Genomic DNA, 15765 nt, shown 5'->3' with positions numbered 1-15765 from the left:
GCGATGGCAGAAGCTGCAAGGATTCTTCGCTGGGCGGAGAATCATGTGATAGCACTGTCAGCAGTGTTCATTACGGGAGTGGACAACTGGGAAGCGGACTTCCTCAGCAGACACGACCTTCACCCGGGGGAGTGGGGACTTCATCCAGAAGTCTTCCAAGAGATGGTAAACCGTTGGGAAAAACCAAAGGTGGACATGATGGCGTCCTGTCTCAACAAAAAACTAGACAGATATTGCGCCAGGTCAAGGGACCCTCAGGCAATAGCGGTGGACGCTCTGGTAACACCATGGGTGTACCAGTCAGTGTATGTGTTCCCTCCTCTGCCTCTCATACCAAAAGTACTGAGAATCATAAAAAGGAGAGGAGTAAGAACTATACTCGTGGTTCCGGATTGGCCAAGAAGGACTTGGTACCCGGAACTTCAAGAGATGCTCACGGAGGACCCGTGGCCTCTATCTCTAAGAAAGGACCTGCTCCAGCAGGGACCTTGTCTGTTCCAAGACTTACCGCGGCTGCGTTTGACGGCATGGCGGTTGAACGCCGGATCCTGAAGGAAAAAGGCATTCCAGAAGAAGTCATCCCTACCCTGATAAAGGCCAGGAAGGATGTAACCGCGAAACATTATCACCGCATTTGGCGAAAATATGTTGCGTGGTGTGAGGCCAAAGAGGCCCCTACAGAGGAATTTCAACTGGGTCTCTTCCTACATTTCCTGCAAACAGGACTGTCTATGGGCCTAAAATTAGGGTCCATTAAGTATCAAATTTCGGCCCTGTCGATTTTCTTCCAAAAAGAACTGGCTTCAGTGCCTGAAGTCCAGACGTTTGTCAAAGGGGTACTGCATATACAGCCTCCTTTTGTGCCCCCGGTGGCACCTTGGGATCTCAATGTGGTTTTGGGGTTCCTAAAATCACATTGGTTTGAACCACTCACCACTGTGGAATTAAAATATCTCACATGGAAGGTGGTAATGCTGTTAATTGACGGCTTTATCTTATAAAAGCCCTTACCTGATTTTTCACACGGATAGGGCAGAATTGAGGACTCGTCCTCAATTTCTCCCAAAGGTGGTTTCAGCGTTTCACGTGAACCAGCCTATTGTGGTGCCTGCGGCTACTAGGGACTTGGGAGGACTCCAAGTTACTGGACGTAGTCAGGGCCCTGAAAATATATATTTCCAGGACGGCTGGAGTCAGGAAATCTGACTCGCTGTTTATCCTGTATGCACCCAACAAGCTGGGTGCTCCTGCTTCTAAGCAGACGATTGCTCGTTGGATTTGTAGTACAATTCAGCTTGCACATTCTGTGGCAGGCCTGCCACAGCCAAAATCTGTAAAAGCCCATTCCACAAGGAAGGTGGGCTCATCTTGGGCGGCTGCCCGAGGGGTCTCGGCTTTACAACTTTGCCGAGCAGCTACTTGGTCAGGGGCAAACACGTTTGCTAAATTCTACAAATTTGATACCCTGGCTGAGGAGGACCTGGAGTTCTCTCATTCGGTGCTGCAGAGTCATCCGCACTCTCCCGCCCGTTTGGGAGCTTTGGTATAATCCCCATGGTCCTTACGGAGTCCCAGCATCCACTTAGGACGTTAGAGAAAATAAGAATTTACTTACCGATAATTCTATTTCTCATAGTCCGTAGTGGATGCTGGGCGCCCATCCCAAGTGCGGATTGTCTGCAATACTTGTATATAGTTATTGTTACAAAATTCGGGTTATTATTGTTGTGAGCCATCTTTTCAGAGGCTCCTTCGTTTATCATACTGTTAACTGGGTTCAGATCACAGGTTGTACGGTGTGATTGGTGTGGCTGGTATGAGTCTTACCCGGGATTCAATATCCTTCCTTATTATGTACACTCGTCCGGGCACAGTATCCTAACTGAGGCTTGGAGGAGGGTCATAGGGGGAGGAGCCAGTGCACACCAGCTAGTTCAAGCTTTTACTTTTGTGCCCAGTCTCCTGCGGAGCCGCTATTCCCCATGGTCCTTACGGAGTCCCAGCATCCACTACGGACTATGAGAAATAGAATTATCGGTAAGTAAATTCTTATTTTTTTTTAGTAGTAGTACTACAGGTACCAGCGGGCCCGGTTTTCCGCCGCATGCTGGTACTTGTGGTTCTCCAAGTACCAGCTTGCGGGGGAGGCTTGCTGGGACTTGTAGTACTGCTACTATAAACAATATTCATTACTTTCAACAAAGGCTATCAGTCCCCCATCCGCAGCCCATTGGATGGGGGGGGACAGCCTCGGGCTTCACCCCTGGCCCTTGGGTGGCTAGGGGGGGGACCCCTTGATTGAAGGGGTACCCACTCCCCCAGGGTACCCCGGCCAGGGGTGACTAGTTGGATATTTGATGCCACGGCCGCAAGGCACTGTATAAAAGTGACCCCCGGCTGTGGCATTATCTGTCCAGCTAGTGGAGCCCGGTGCTGGTTTCAAAAATACGGGGGACCCCTGCGCTTTTTGTCCCCCGTATTTTTGGAACCAAGACCAGGCGCAGAGCCCGGTGCTGGTTGCTTAAATATGGGGGAACCCCTGTCAATTTTTTTCCCATATTTTTGCAACCAGAGCCGGCTCAAAGAGCCCGAAGCTGGTTTGGTTTAGGAGGGGGGACCCCACGCATTTTTTTATGGAAAAATTATAACATTTCCCACCCCTTCCCACTGAAAAACATGCACGGATCTCATGGATCCGTGCATGCCTATACAAACACGGGATAAAAAAGCAGGTCTGGTTTTTTTTAGCACTTTTTCACGATTTGTATTTTAGCACGGCAGTGTTTGGCTATTGTCGGCAGTGTTTGTGTTTTGCACTTTTTAGTAAATGACCGATTTCTACCAAATTGCAGGCGTATTTGACCGATGGTGTATTGATTCGTGATTTTTTCCTAGGACTTCCAAAATATTACGAATGCCCTCATCACTGCCGTGATTTTTGCTTAGTAAATTACCGAGATGACACTTTGAAGAAAAAACGGCATCTCGGTCAAAATCGGGACCTTAGTAAATATACCCCAATGTGTTACTTACAATATGATAATTTCACTTCTCCTTCAGGATCATGGGCCATGATTGCATGCGTGGTCTGCTGACCACGCCTGTTCAGCAGAAATAGCCGGGGAGGGTTCCGAAGGAAACCCCTCCTGATAATTTTTGTGGAATGTAGCTCATTCTGGAATTTGGTAAATCTGACAGTTTTAGTCCCCTTAGAGACCTATAGGGATAGATCTGCAGTGGTCCTTCCTTCATACAGTATATTCAGAGGATCCTTAGTATTTGTAGGTATACTGCAAACATAATTTGATAAATATGCCCCTTAGACTTGTTTGAGGGGACCTTTTAAAAAAATACCTGTGTTAGGAAACAAATGAGTTAGGATGACAATGATTTAATAGAACACAATTTTTTTTAAGTGACCTAACATTTTAATCTCAGCTGGTGGCAGAAGTGATCTAAAATACATTTCACACTATAACAGTACCTACAGCTATGGTGGCCCATAACCCCAGCCATTAACTTTATATATCCTATCCACAACAGTGTGTGTGCGCATGTGGTATTTATTCCTGCCATAGTGATGATTTCCCTTGCTTTCCTTTACACCTCGTTAATATCGTTTCCTTTGTGTTTATGAGTACCAATATAAGTAATCCGCCAGAGTTTTAAACAACATATTTCAAGGAGTGCCATTTTTTTCAATGTACCCTGGGCACCATCAACTGCCAGAGCACTGGGAATGACACCAGCGTGACAAAGATAGGGTAGTGGTTGTTGGGATGGAATTTGACAATAGGCCATACCCTTCTTGTGCAAATGTCCCTATCTACATTACTAGGAAGTTGGGAGGCACGGTATGCTGTATGGCATTTACGAGGATGCTGTCAGTACTAGGGCTAACCTCACCAATATTTGTTTTTGCCCATCATACACAGTGCAATTTGAAAGTTTTCAGGGCCACTTTAAGTTCAATCAATCCCTGGTGTTAAACATACTATTTCTGCATGCTTACTGGGGCTTGATAAGGCGGCCATATTGTGAATTTAAAATGTGTAGTCCCACTAGAGTAGAAATCAAGAATGGTAAGAAAGTGTTCACTAATCTGTGGAACATGGCTTTTGTTCACATGTGGATGGCTATTCTTTGTGTTTTTGACCAAAATGTGGAACTTTGAGGTGAACATTAAAGTTATATACTTTACAAGTTGTGATATAGGCATCCACCATGTGTGTCATATATGTTAGCAGCCCATCATAGCTTGTTGTCCTTTAATTTGTAAATCTTTGTATTTTGGATCCTTGGACATAATTTAGCTTACAGATGGGTTGCTATTTGTTCCCAGAGTATTAATTTATTGGTTGTTTATTTTACTAGAAACTGATGTGCTCAGGATGAGGGGCATAGAAGTATAAGTCAGTGTAGAAGGAATCACAGACGGCTGAGACTGGCCTATTGGGGGGGAGGGGGGGTAACTCCCCGGGGGTTGGCGACTATGTCTAAGTGGTTGAGAGATATATCACAGTAGCAGAGCCGGCCTTAGCTATAGGCAGGCTAGGCATTTGCCTAGGGCATCCAAGCATGTCCCTGCAGTATCTAATGCTGGGAGGCACAGTCTGCAAACTAACTGTTACTTTCCAAATGTATTCAATCAGTACTTGTATACACTGCTGTTTACTAGAGATGAGCGCCTGAAATTTTTCGGGTTTTGTGTTTTGGGTTCGGTTCCGCGGCCGTGTTTTGGGTTCGAACGCGTTTTGGCAAAACCTCACCGAATTTTTTTTGTCGGATTCGGGTGTGTTTTGGATTCGGGTGTTTTTTTCAAAAAAACACTAAAAAACAGCTTAAATCATAGAATTTGGGGGTCATTTTGATCCCAAAGTATTATTAACCTCAAAAACCATAATTTACACTCATTTTCAGTCTATTCTGAATACCTCACAATATTATTTTTAGTCCTAAAATTTGCACCGAGGTCGCTGTGTGAGTAAGATAAGCGACCCTAGTGGCCGACACAAACACCGGGCCCATCTAGGAGTGGCACTGCAGTGTCACGCAGGATGTCCCTTCCAAAAAACCCTCCCCAAACAGCACATGACGCAAAGAAAAAAAGAGGCGCAATGAGGTAGCTGTGTGAGTAAGATTAGCGACCCTAGTGGCCGACACAAACACCGGGCCCATCTAGGAGTGGCACTGCAGTGTCACGCAGGATGGCCCTTCCAAAAAACCCTCCCCAAACAGCACATGACGCAAAGAAAAAAAGAGGCGCAATGAGGTAGCTGTGTGAGTAAGATTAGCGACCCTAGTGGCCGACACAAACACCGGGCCCATCTAGGAGTGGCACTGCAGTGTCACGCAGGATGTCCCTTCCAGAAAACCCTCCCCAAACAGCACATGACGCAAAGAAAAAAAGAGGCGCAATGAGGTAGCTGTGTGAGTAAGATTAGCGACCCTAGTGGCCGACACAAACACCGGGCCCATCTAGGAGTGGCACTGCAGTGTCACGCAGGATGTCCCTTCCAAAAAACCCTCCCCAAACAGCACATGACGCAAAGAAAAAAAGAGGCGCAATGAGGTAGCTGACTGTGTGAGTAAGATTAGCGACCCTAGTGGCCGACACAAACACCGGGCCCATCTAGGAGTGGCACTGCAGTGTCACGCAGGATGTCCCTTCCAAAAAACCCTCCCCAATCAGCACATGATGCAAAGAAAAAGAAAAGAAAAAAGAGGTGCAAGATGGAATTGTCCTTGGGCCCTCCCACCCACCCTTATGTTGTATAAACAAAACAGGACATGCACACTTTAACCAACCCATCATTTCAGTGACAGGGTCTGCCACACGACTGTGACTGATATGACGGGTTGGTTTGGACCCCCCCCAAAAAAGAAGCAATTAATCTCTCCTTGCACAAACTGGCTCTACAGAGGCAAGATGTCCACCTCATCTTCACCCTCCGATATATCACCGTGTACATCCCCCTCCTCACAGATTATCAATTCGTCCCCACTGGAATCCACCATCTCAGCTCCCTGTGTACTTTGTGGAGGCAATTGCTGCTGGTCAATGTCTCCGCGGAGGAATTGATTATAATTCATTTTAATGAACATCATCTTCTCCACATTTTCTGGATGTAACCTCGTACGCCGATTGCTGACAAAGTGAGCGGCGGCACTAAACACTCTTTCGGAGTACACACTTGTGGGAGGGCAACTTAGGTAGAATAAAGCCAGTTTGTGCAAGGGCCTCCAAATTGCCTCTTTTTCCTGCCAGTATAAGTACGGACTGTGTGACGTGCCTACTTGGATGCGGTCACTCATATAATCCTCCACCATTCTATCAATGTTGAGAGAATCATATGCAGTGACAGTAGACGACATGTCCGTAATCGTTGTCAGGTCCTTCAGTCCGGACCAGATGTCAGCATCAGCAGTCGCTCCAGACTGCCCTGCATCACCGCCAGCGGGTGGGCTCGGAATTCTGAGCCTTTTCCTTGCACCCCCAGTTGCGGGAGAATGTGAAGGAGGAGATGTTGACAGGTCGCGTTCCGCTTGACTTGACAATTTTGTCACCAGCAGGTCTTTCAACCCCAGCAGACTTGTGTCTGCCGGAAAGAGAGATCCAAGGTAGGCTTTAAATCTAGGATCGAGCACGGTGGCCAAAATGTAGTGCTCTGATTTCAACAGATTGACCACCCGTGAATCCTTGTTAAGCGAATTAAGGGCTGCATCCACAAGTCCCACATGCCTAGCGGAATCGCTCCCTTTTAGCTCCTTCTTCAATGCCTCCAGCTTCTTCTGCAAAAGCCTGATGAGGGGAATGACCTGGCTGGCAGTGTCTGAACTGACTTCACGTGTGGCAAGTTCAAAGGGCATCAGAACCTTGCACAACGTTGAAATCATTCTCCACTGCACTTGAGACAGGTGCATTCCACCTCCTATATCGTGCTCAATTGTATAGGCTTGAATGGCCTTTTGCTGCTCCTCCAACCTCTGAAGCATATAGAGGGTTGAATTCCACCTCGTTACCACTTCTTGCTTCAGATGATGGCAGGGCAGGTTCAGTAGTTTTTGGTGGTGCTCCAGTCTTCTGTACGTGGTGCCTGTACGCCGAAAGTGTCCCGCAATTCTTCTGGCCACCGACAGCATCTCTTGCACGCCCCTGTCGTTTTTTAAAAAATTCTGCACCACCAAATTCAAGGTATGTGCAAAACATGGGACGTGCTGGAATTTGCCCATATTTAATGCACACACAATATTGCTGGCGTTGTCCGATGCCACAAATCCACAGGAGAGTCCAATTGGGGTAAGCCATTCCGCGATGATCTTCCTCAGTTGCCGTAAGAGGTTTTCAGCTGTGTGCGTATTCTGGAAAGCGGTGATACAAAGCGTAGCCTGCCTAGGAAAGAGTTGGCGTTTGCGAGATGCTGCTACTGGTGCCGCCGCTGCTGTTCTTGCGGCGGGAGTCCATACATCTACCCAGTGGGCTGTCACAGTCATATAGTCCTGACCCTGCCCTGCTCCACTTGTCCACATGTCCGTGGTTAAGTGGACATTGGGTACAACTGCATTTTTTAGGACACTGGTGAGTCTTTTTCTGACGTCCGTGTACATTCTCGGTATCGCCTGCCTAGAGAAGTGGAACCTAGATGGTATTTGGTAACGGGGGCACACTGCCTCAATAAATTGTCTAGTTCCCTGTGAACTAACGGCGGATACCGGACGCACGTCTAACACCAACATAGTTGTCAAGGACTCAGTTATCCGCTTTGCAGTAGGATGACTGCTGTGATATTTCATCTTCCTCGCAAAGGACTGTTGAACAGTCAATTGCTTACTGGAAGTAGTACAAGTGGGCTTACGACTTCCCCTCTGGGATGACCATCGACTCCCAGCGGCAACAACTGCAGCGCCAGCAGCAGTAGGCGTTACACGCAAGGATGCATCGGAGGAATCCCAGGCAGGAGAGGACTCGTCAGAATTGCCAGTGACATGGCCTGCAGGACTATTGGCATTCCTGGGGAAGGAGGAAATTGACACTGAGGGAGTTGGTGGGGTGGTTTGCGTGAGCTTGGTTACAAGAGGAAGGGATTTACTGGTCTGCTTCCGCTGTCACCCAAAGTTTTTGAACTTGTCACTGACTTATTATGAATGCGCTGCAGGTGACGTATAAGGGAGGATGTTCCGAGGTGGTTAACGTCCTTACCCCTACTTATTACAGCTTGACAAAGGGAACACACGGCTTGACACCTGTTGTCCGCATTTCTGGTGAAATACCTCCACACCGAAGAGCTGATTTTTTTGGTATTTTCACCTGGCATGTCAACGGCCATATTCCTCCCACGGACAACAGGTGTCTCCCCGGGTGCCTGACTTAAACAAACCACCTCACCATCAGAATCCTCCTGGTCAATTTCCTCCCCAGCGCCAGCAACACCCATATCCTCCTCATCCTGGTGTACTTCAACACTGACATCTTCAATCTGACTATCAGGAACTGGACTGCGGGTGCTCCTTCCAGCACTTGCAGGGGGCGTGCAAATGGTGGAAGGCGCATGCTCTTCACGTCCAGTGTTGGGAAGGTCAGGCATCGCAACCGACACAATTGGACTCTCCTTGTGGATTTGGGATTTCGAAGAATGCATAGTTCTTTGCTGTGCTGCTTTTGCCAGCTTGAGTCTTTTCATTTTTCTAGCGAGAGGCTGAGTGCTTCCATCCTCATGTGAAGCTGAACCACTAGCCATGAACATAGGCCAGGGCCTCAGCCGTTCCTTGCCACTCCGTGTGGTAAATGGCATATTGGCAAGTTTACGCTTCTCCTCCGACAATTTTATTTTAGGTTTTGGAGTCCTTTTTTTTCTGATATTTGGTGTTTTGGATTTGACATGCTCTGTACTATGACATTGGGCATCGGGCATCGGCCTTGGCAGACGACGTTGCTGGCATTTCATCGTCTCGGCCATGACTAGTGGCAGCAGCTTCAGCACGAGGTGGAAGTGGATCTTGATCTTTCCCTAATTTTGGAACCTCAACATTTTTGTTCTCCATATTTTAATAGGCACAACTAAAAGGCACCTCAGGTAAACAATGGAGATGGATACTAGTATACAATTATGGACTGCCTGCCGACTGCAGACACAGAGGTAGCCACAGCCGTGAACTACCGTACTGTACGGTGTCTGCAGCTAATATAGACTGGTTGATAAAGAGAAGATGTCTATGTAACTATGTATGTATAAAGAAGACTGAAAAAAATCCACGGTTAGGTGGTATACAATTATGGACGGACTGCCTGCCGAGTGCAGACACAGAGGTAGCCACAGCCGTGAACTACCGTACTGTACTGTGTCTGCAGCTAATATAGACTGGTTGATAAAGAGAAGATGTCTATGTAACTATGTATGTATAAAGAAGAATGAAAAAAAACCACGGTTAGGTGGTATACAATTATGGACGGACTGCCTGCCGAGTGCAGACACAGAGGTAGCCACAGCCGTGAACTACCGTACTGTACTGTGTCTGCAGCTAATATAGACTGGTTGATAAAGAGAAGATGTCTATGTAACTATGTATGTATAAAGAAGAATGAAAAAAATCCACGGTTAGGTGGTATTACAATTATGGACGGACTGCCTGCCGAGTGCAGAGACACAGAGGTAGCCACAGCCGTGAACTACCGTACTGTGTCTGCTGCGACTGGATGATAAATGATATAAAAAATATATATATATCACTACTGCAGCCGGACAGGTATATATTATATATTATATAATGACGGACCTGCTGGACACTGTCTGTCAGCAGAATGAGTTTTATTTTTATAGAATAAAAAAAAAAAAAAAAACACACAAGTGAAGTCACACGACGAGTGTTTAACTTTTTCAGGCAATCACAATATAAGTATACTACTAACTATACTGGTGGTCAGTGTGGTGAGGTCACTGGTCAGTCACACTGGCAGTGGCACTCCTGCAGCAAAAGTGTGCACTGTTTAATTTTAATATAATATGTACTCCTGGCTCCTGCTATAACCTATAACTGGCACTGCAGTAGTGCTCCCCAGTCTCCCCCACAATTATAAGCTGTGTGAGCTGAGCAGTCAGACAGATATATATAATATTATATATAGATAATAGATGATGCAGCACACTGGCCTGAGCCTGAGCAGTGCACACAGATATGGTATGTGACTGACTGAGTCACTGTGTGTATCGCTTTTTTCAGGCAGAGAACGGATATATTAAATAAACTGCACTGTGTGTCTGGTGGTCACTCACTATATAATATATTATGTACTCCTGGCTCCTGCTATAACCTATAACTGGCACTGCAGTAGTGCTCCCCAGTCTCCCCCACAATTATAAGCTGTGTGAGCTGAGCAGTCAGACAGATATATATAATATTATATATAGATAATAGATGATGCAGCACACTGGCCTGAGCCTGAGCAGTGCACACAGATATGGTATGTGACTGAGTCACTGTGTGCTGTGTATCGCTTTTTTCAGGCAGAGAACGGATTATAAAGTAAACTGCACTGTCCTCACTAGTAAACTCTCTCCACTCAGTCTCTACACTTCTACAGTAATAGTACTCCTCCTAGTCAGCTCCAGTAAATCTCTCTCAGTCTCTTATAATCTAAATGGAGAGGACGCCAGCCACGTCCTCTCCCTATCAATCTCAATGCACGTGTGAAAATGGCGGCGACGCGCGGCTCCTTATATAGAATCCGAGTCTCGCGATAGAATCCGAGCCTCGCGAGAATCCGACAGCGTCATGATGACGTTCGGGCGCGCTCGGGTTAACCGAGCAAGGCGGGAAGATCCGAGTCGCTCGGACCCGTGAAAAAAAACATGAAGTTCTGGCGGGTTCGGATTCAGAGAAACCGAACCCGCTCATCTCTACTGTTTACATTTGTCAAATAAAATGCACACTCTCTCCTAAAGTTCTTTAAACTCTCTCTGACATGCTTGAATGCCCCTGACTTGTGAGACCACAGACAGACAGCAGAAGCCCAGTAACTGCAATTCCTGGACCTGTGACATTTTCACTGACTATATAAGGTTATTACTGGATGGCTCCTTATGAAACCACATGTGTATTTGGAAGACTGCTTCACATAAATCTGACATCACCTAAACTGCTTGTGCACATGGGGGAGGGGCACCCTGCCATCCTGTGTGTGTTCCTTATCCCTGTGCAAACCCCAGGTGTCTGTGTGACATAACATGGGCAGTGTTCTCCCCACACTTCATTTCCTAGTGAGTCCATGCCATAAAAATTCCCCTGCCAGGATGGCATACCCTGTGATGTCACATCCCTTGTACGGTTGCCCCTTTAATGGGTGCGAGCGCAAGCACCCATCCTGCCACCCCCATCTCACAAAACGCAGTAACAGATCCAGGGAGCTGCATGGGCGCACACACTGACTGCAAGCACGCCAGCAAACAAAAGTAAGCTTTATAAAAAAAGCTACTAGCATTACTAATGTGGGGCATATGTGTCAGGTGCATCACTGTGTGGAATTATGTGTATTATGGGCATTACTAATGTGGGGCATATGTGTCAGGTGCATCACTGTGTGGAATTATGTGTATTATGGGCATTACTAATGTGGGGCATATGTGTAAGGTGCATTACTGTGTGGCATTATGTGTATTATGGGCATTACTAATGTGGGGCATATGTGTCAGGTGCATCACTGTGTGGAATTATGTGTATTATGGGCATTACTAATGTGGGGCATATGTGTAAGGTGCATTACTGTGTGGCATTATGTGTATTATGGGCATTACTAATGTGGGGCATATGTGTCAGGTGCATCACTGTGTGGAATTATGTGTATTATGGGCATTACTAATGTGGGGCATATGTGTAAGGTGCATTACTGTGTGGCATTATGTGTATTATGGACATTACTAATGTGGGGCATATGTGTCAGGTGCATCACTGTGTGGAATTATGTGTATTATGGCATTACTAATGTGGGGCATATGTGTCAGGTGCATTACTGTGTGGCATTATGTGTATTATGGGCATTACTAATATGGGGCATATATGTAAGGTGCATTACTGTGTGGAATTATGTGTATTATGGGCATTACTAATGTGGGGCATATGTGTAAAGTGCATAACTGTGTGAAATTATGTGTATTATGGGCATTACTGTGTGGCATTATGCAGGGTTGAACTGGCCCACAGGGTAACCCCCCGGTGGGCCCCACTGCCCGAGGTGTTGCTGGGTCAGATGCAGAACTAACGGCAGTGCTAGGGGGCACCAGACAACATTTTGCCTAGGGCATCAAATTGGCTAGGGCCAGCTCTGCACAGTAGTTGGGGTGCTATGTGATGGACCTTTCCCCTTGAAATGTTTTTCCCTATACCTTGTTCTGTTATACCTTGCTCAGAGATGTAGGATCGATTGATACGAAACCGGAGTGAGTCAGCAATTCCGTCAGGATGTCTTTTATTGAGCTGCAATGAACTCTGGATTGAGGATGATGATTGGTTAATTTGCATAAAATATTGAATAATCACAAGAAGAATTTGGCATAAAAGGAAGATAAAGAGAAGACAATTGGCTACAGTTCACATCACAATGGGTCATTCAAAAATGCAAAAAACAAGCAATTGAATACCAGATATTGACATATTATAATCACAATCTATAATGTTTATAATCTATAATGTTGGAATGAGGAGAGTAATGAAAGACACACTTTTCAATAACAATTACTACATTTCTAGCTTTCCCTAGCCAAGGTGTAATAATCTATACAAGCAAATAATGTTGGAGCTCTTGTAGAATTCTGTGTTGCCACAGCGTTATAATGGGGGAATTGGCACACAGATATATAAAGAATCCTGGTGTTACAACTGTAACTGTTCTTTCCACACTGGTTAGGCTTGCTGAGGATCTTCTGAACAGTGACCCGTGTCACATGGAAACAAGAATGAGGAAAAAGCGAAAGGTTCAGAACTCAGGTTACCAGACTATAAACTGAGATTCACCGGACCTTGGACACAGAATGCTGCAGGAAACCCACAAAACAGAGGACAGAAGGATTTCCCAAGAACTAGAAGCACAGAGAGACAAAGGCTCCTGCTGCAACCCAGAACTATGACCAGCAAGGGAAGAAAGACATAAAAAGAATATATAGAAGGCATGCGTCAATAGGCTGCGAGGCACAGGAATTGGCACACATATATAAAGAATCCTGGTGTTACAACTGTAACTGTTCTTTCCACACTGGGTAGGCTTGCTGAGGATCTTCTGAACAGTGACCCGTGTACACCCAGGGGTTGAGACTCATAGAACTCACCAGCGGGTCTAATTGCCTATAACAACCGCTTTTCCCATAAGGTGGAATATGCCTACCGAGACAGGAATTACCCCGCTGGTGGTAGTACGAGCTCAACCTCCAGTGACCTTGATCAATGCCAGTAATGAGTCGATACAATGAAGATAAAGACAAGAAAATATTGAGAGACTAGAAAAGTTAGGTAGACAGGTTAAAGTTGGAAGTGCAGAGGACTATTAAACGAACATATAATTCAAAACTACAAAGAGATCCAACACACAAAATAAAGGGAAAAACATGGAAACAAGAATGAGGAAAAAGCTAAAAGGTTCAGAACTCAGGTTACCAGACTATAAACTGAGATTCACCGGAGCTTGGATGCAGAATGCTGCAGGAAACCCACAAAACAGAGGACAGAAGGATTTCCCAAGAACTAGAAGCACAGAGGGACAAAGGCGCCTGCTGCTACCCAGAACTATGACCAGCAGGGGAAGAAAGACATAAAAATATATAGAAGTCAATAGGCTGCGAGGCACAGCCAAGCCTTCCTAATTTAAAAACTTTGTACATCTGTCCATGTACCATGCACACTGGATGCAGTGCAAGCGCCCCTTCCGTCAGCGTCCCTGGTTGCTAGGAAGACAGCAGCTGGGGAGGAACAAGCGGACCCGGTCAACAAGGAATCAGCAGTTGGGGAGCAGAAGCCCAGTGAAGTGTGCACACGTGCAGCAGCCACACTGCGCGTGCACACAATGATATGCGACAACATCTCACTTGTGCGATTGCCTCTGCATGATTGACAGGCAGAGGGGGCCGCGTGGCGTGTCGGTGGTGTTTGGGTGGTATGGTCCGGACAACAAAGGCATGTCCAAGCCATTTGCAGGGCGGGCCGTGGCGGCTGCATGATGTCACATGCAGCCTCTGTGACCCTAAATATGGCAGGTGGCAACCTGCCTTTGCAGTTAGGCTACTTAGGAAGAGAGCTACTTGGCAGATGTGAAAGAATCGCCTTAGTGCGATGCTTTTGCATGTGTGTGTGTGTGTGTGTGTGTGTGTGTGTGTGTGTGTGTGTGTGTGTGTGTGTGTGTGTGTGTGTGGGGGGGGGGGGGGGGGGGCGGCGGCAGGACCCAGCATGCGGGAAGGACTTGCCCTGTGCTGGGCGCCCCCCCTGCATGCCAAAGATTTTGTTCGTAGATGTGCGTTTTTTCGCACATCTACGATCAGGTCTGAAGTATGCCCTCAGTCTTTTCCAGATTAAGTAACTCACTTGCACAAATAACTCTCTGGTTTCCCAAAAGTGTTGAAGCAAGGGGTGGTTGCCTTTACTGACCCCTCAACAGGCACTAACTTGTGGATATGGTGCTATGCTGTCCACTCCCTTTACAGTGTACAGCGTGTGACAACTTTGATACTTGGATTGGGTTTCTGGTCTGCCTATGCTTTAGGTCACAATCAGTCTCAATGTACTCAGTCAGAACTCTAGGACAGAGGTATTCACTTGTTGGACCGCTCCTCACTGTTACAAGATGGCCACGGCATCTGCGACTTCACTAGGCTGGGCAGTGTTTGGTCTATGGCTGTAATGACTCACATTCACTCACGCTTTCAGCTTCCCGGCAGTGGCGTCACAAGGGGGGTGCATCCCGCAACCGGGTGTCACCTGCCGAGGGGTGACACCAAAATGCCTGCTCCTGCTCAGTGACAGGAGCAGAGTGCTCCACCATTACATTATGTGCAGCACTCGACTCCTGTCACTGAGCAGGAGCCGGCACTGCACATACAGCACTCCACGAGAGGCAGCACGCACCTCCCGAACCCCCCAAGTGACGAAAAAACGGGGTCGGGAACCGAAGCCCCGTCCCCTCCCGCGAAGCCCCGACCCTCCACGAAGCCATGCCCCATTTTATGCCAGCGCCGCACCGGGTGTGCAAGGCGTTGAGGACGCCTCTGCTTCCCGGTGCCCAGTTGCTACTACTCTGCAGTGGTGCTCTCACTGTCCAGAGTGACCCTGCAGTTTGTATCTGTTCCTCCCTCAGTATGCGTCCAGTACCTTCAGTCACTCCTGCAGACTCCTCCTCCTTTTCCCCACAAGATTCTTCAACTCCCAGACTGCCTTGTCCACTCAGCCATCAGTATCGAGACCATGTGATCGGACCAGGGTTTAAACTTAACGCCTGCTGTGCCAGCGCTTCCCCTTTCTGCTGCAGATCTGTAAGTAAATTTTAAAGGGGCACACACCATTTTCCGGGGTGCCACACTTTCTTTCCCTAATCTCCCCTTTTTTCCTTCGCCTTCAGAGACAGAGCACAGTGAAGCTGGACATAACATGATAACACAAATTCCCCCAAGATAATGATTGCGGCCAGGTCCCGTTCACCCACATGTACTTTGAAATGGGAACCACAGCACCTGATGGCTGATAGAGGGAGCCAATGCAGGAAAATGGTAAAAATCAAACTGTATTATTAAG

Source organism: Pseudophryne corroboree, chromosome 4 (genome assembly GCF_028390025.1).
Source record: "Pseudophryne corroboree isolate aPseCor3 chromosome 4, aPseCor3.hap2, whole genome shotgun sequence".
NCBI lineage: Eukaryota > Metazoa > Chordata > Amphibia > Anura > Myobatrachidae > Pseudophryne > Pseudophryne corroboree.
The sequence above is the reverse complement of the archived record's forward strand: the minus strand, read 5'-3'. Positions refer to the sequence as shown.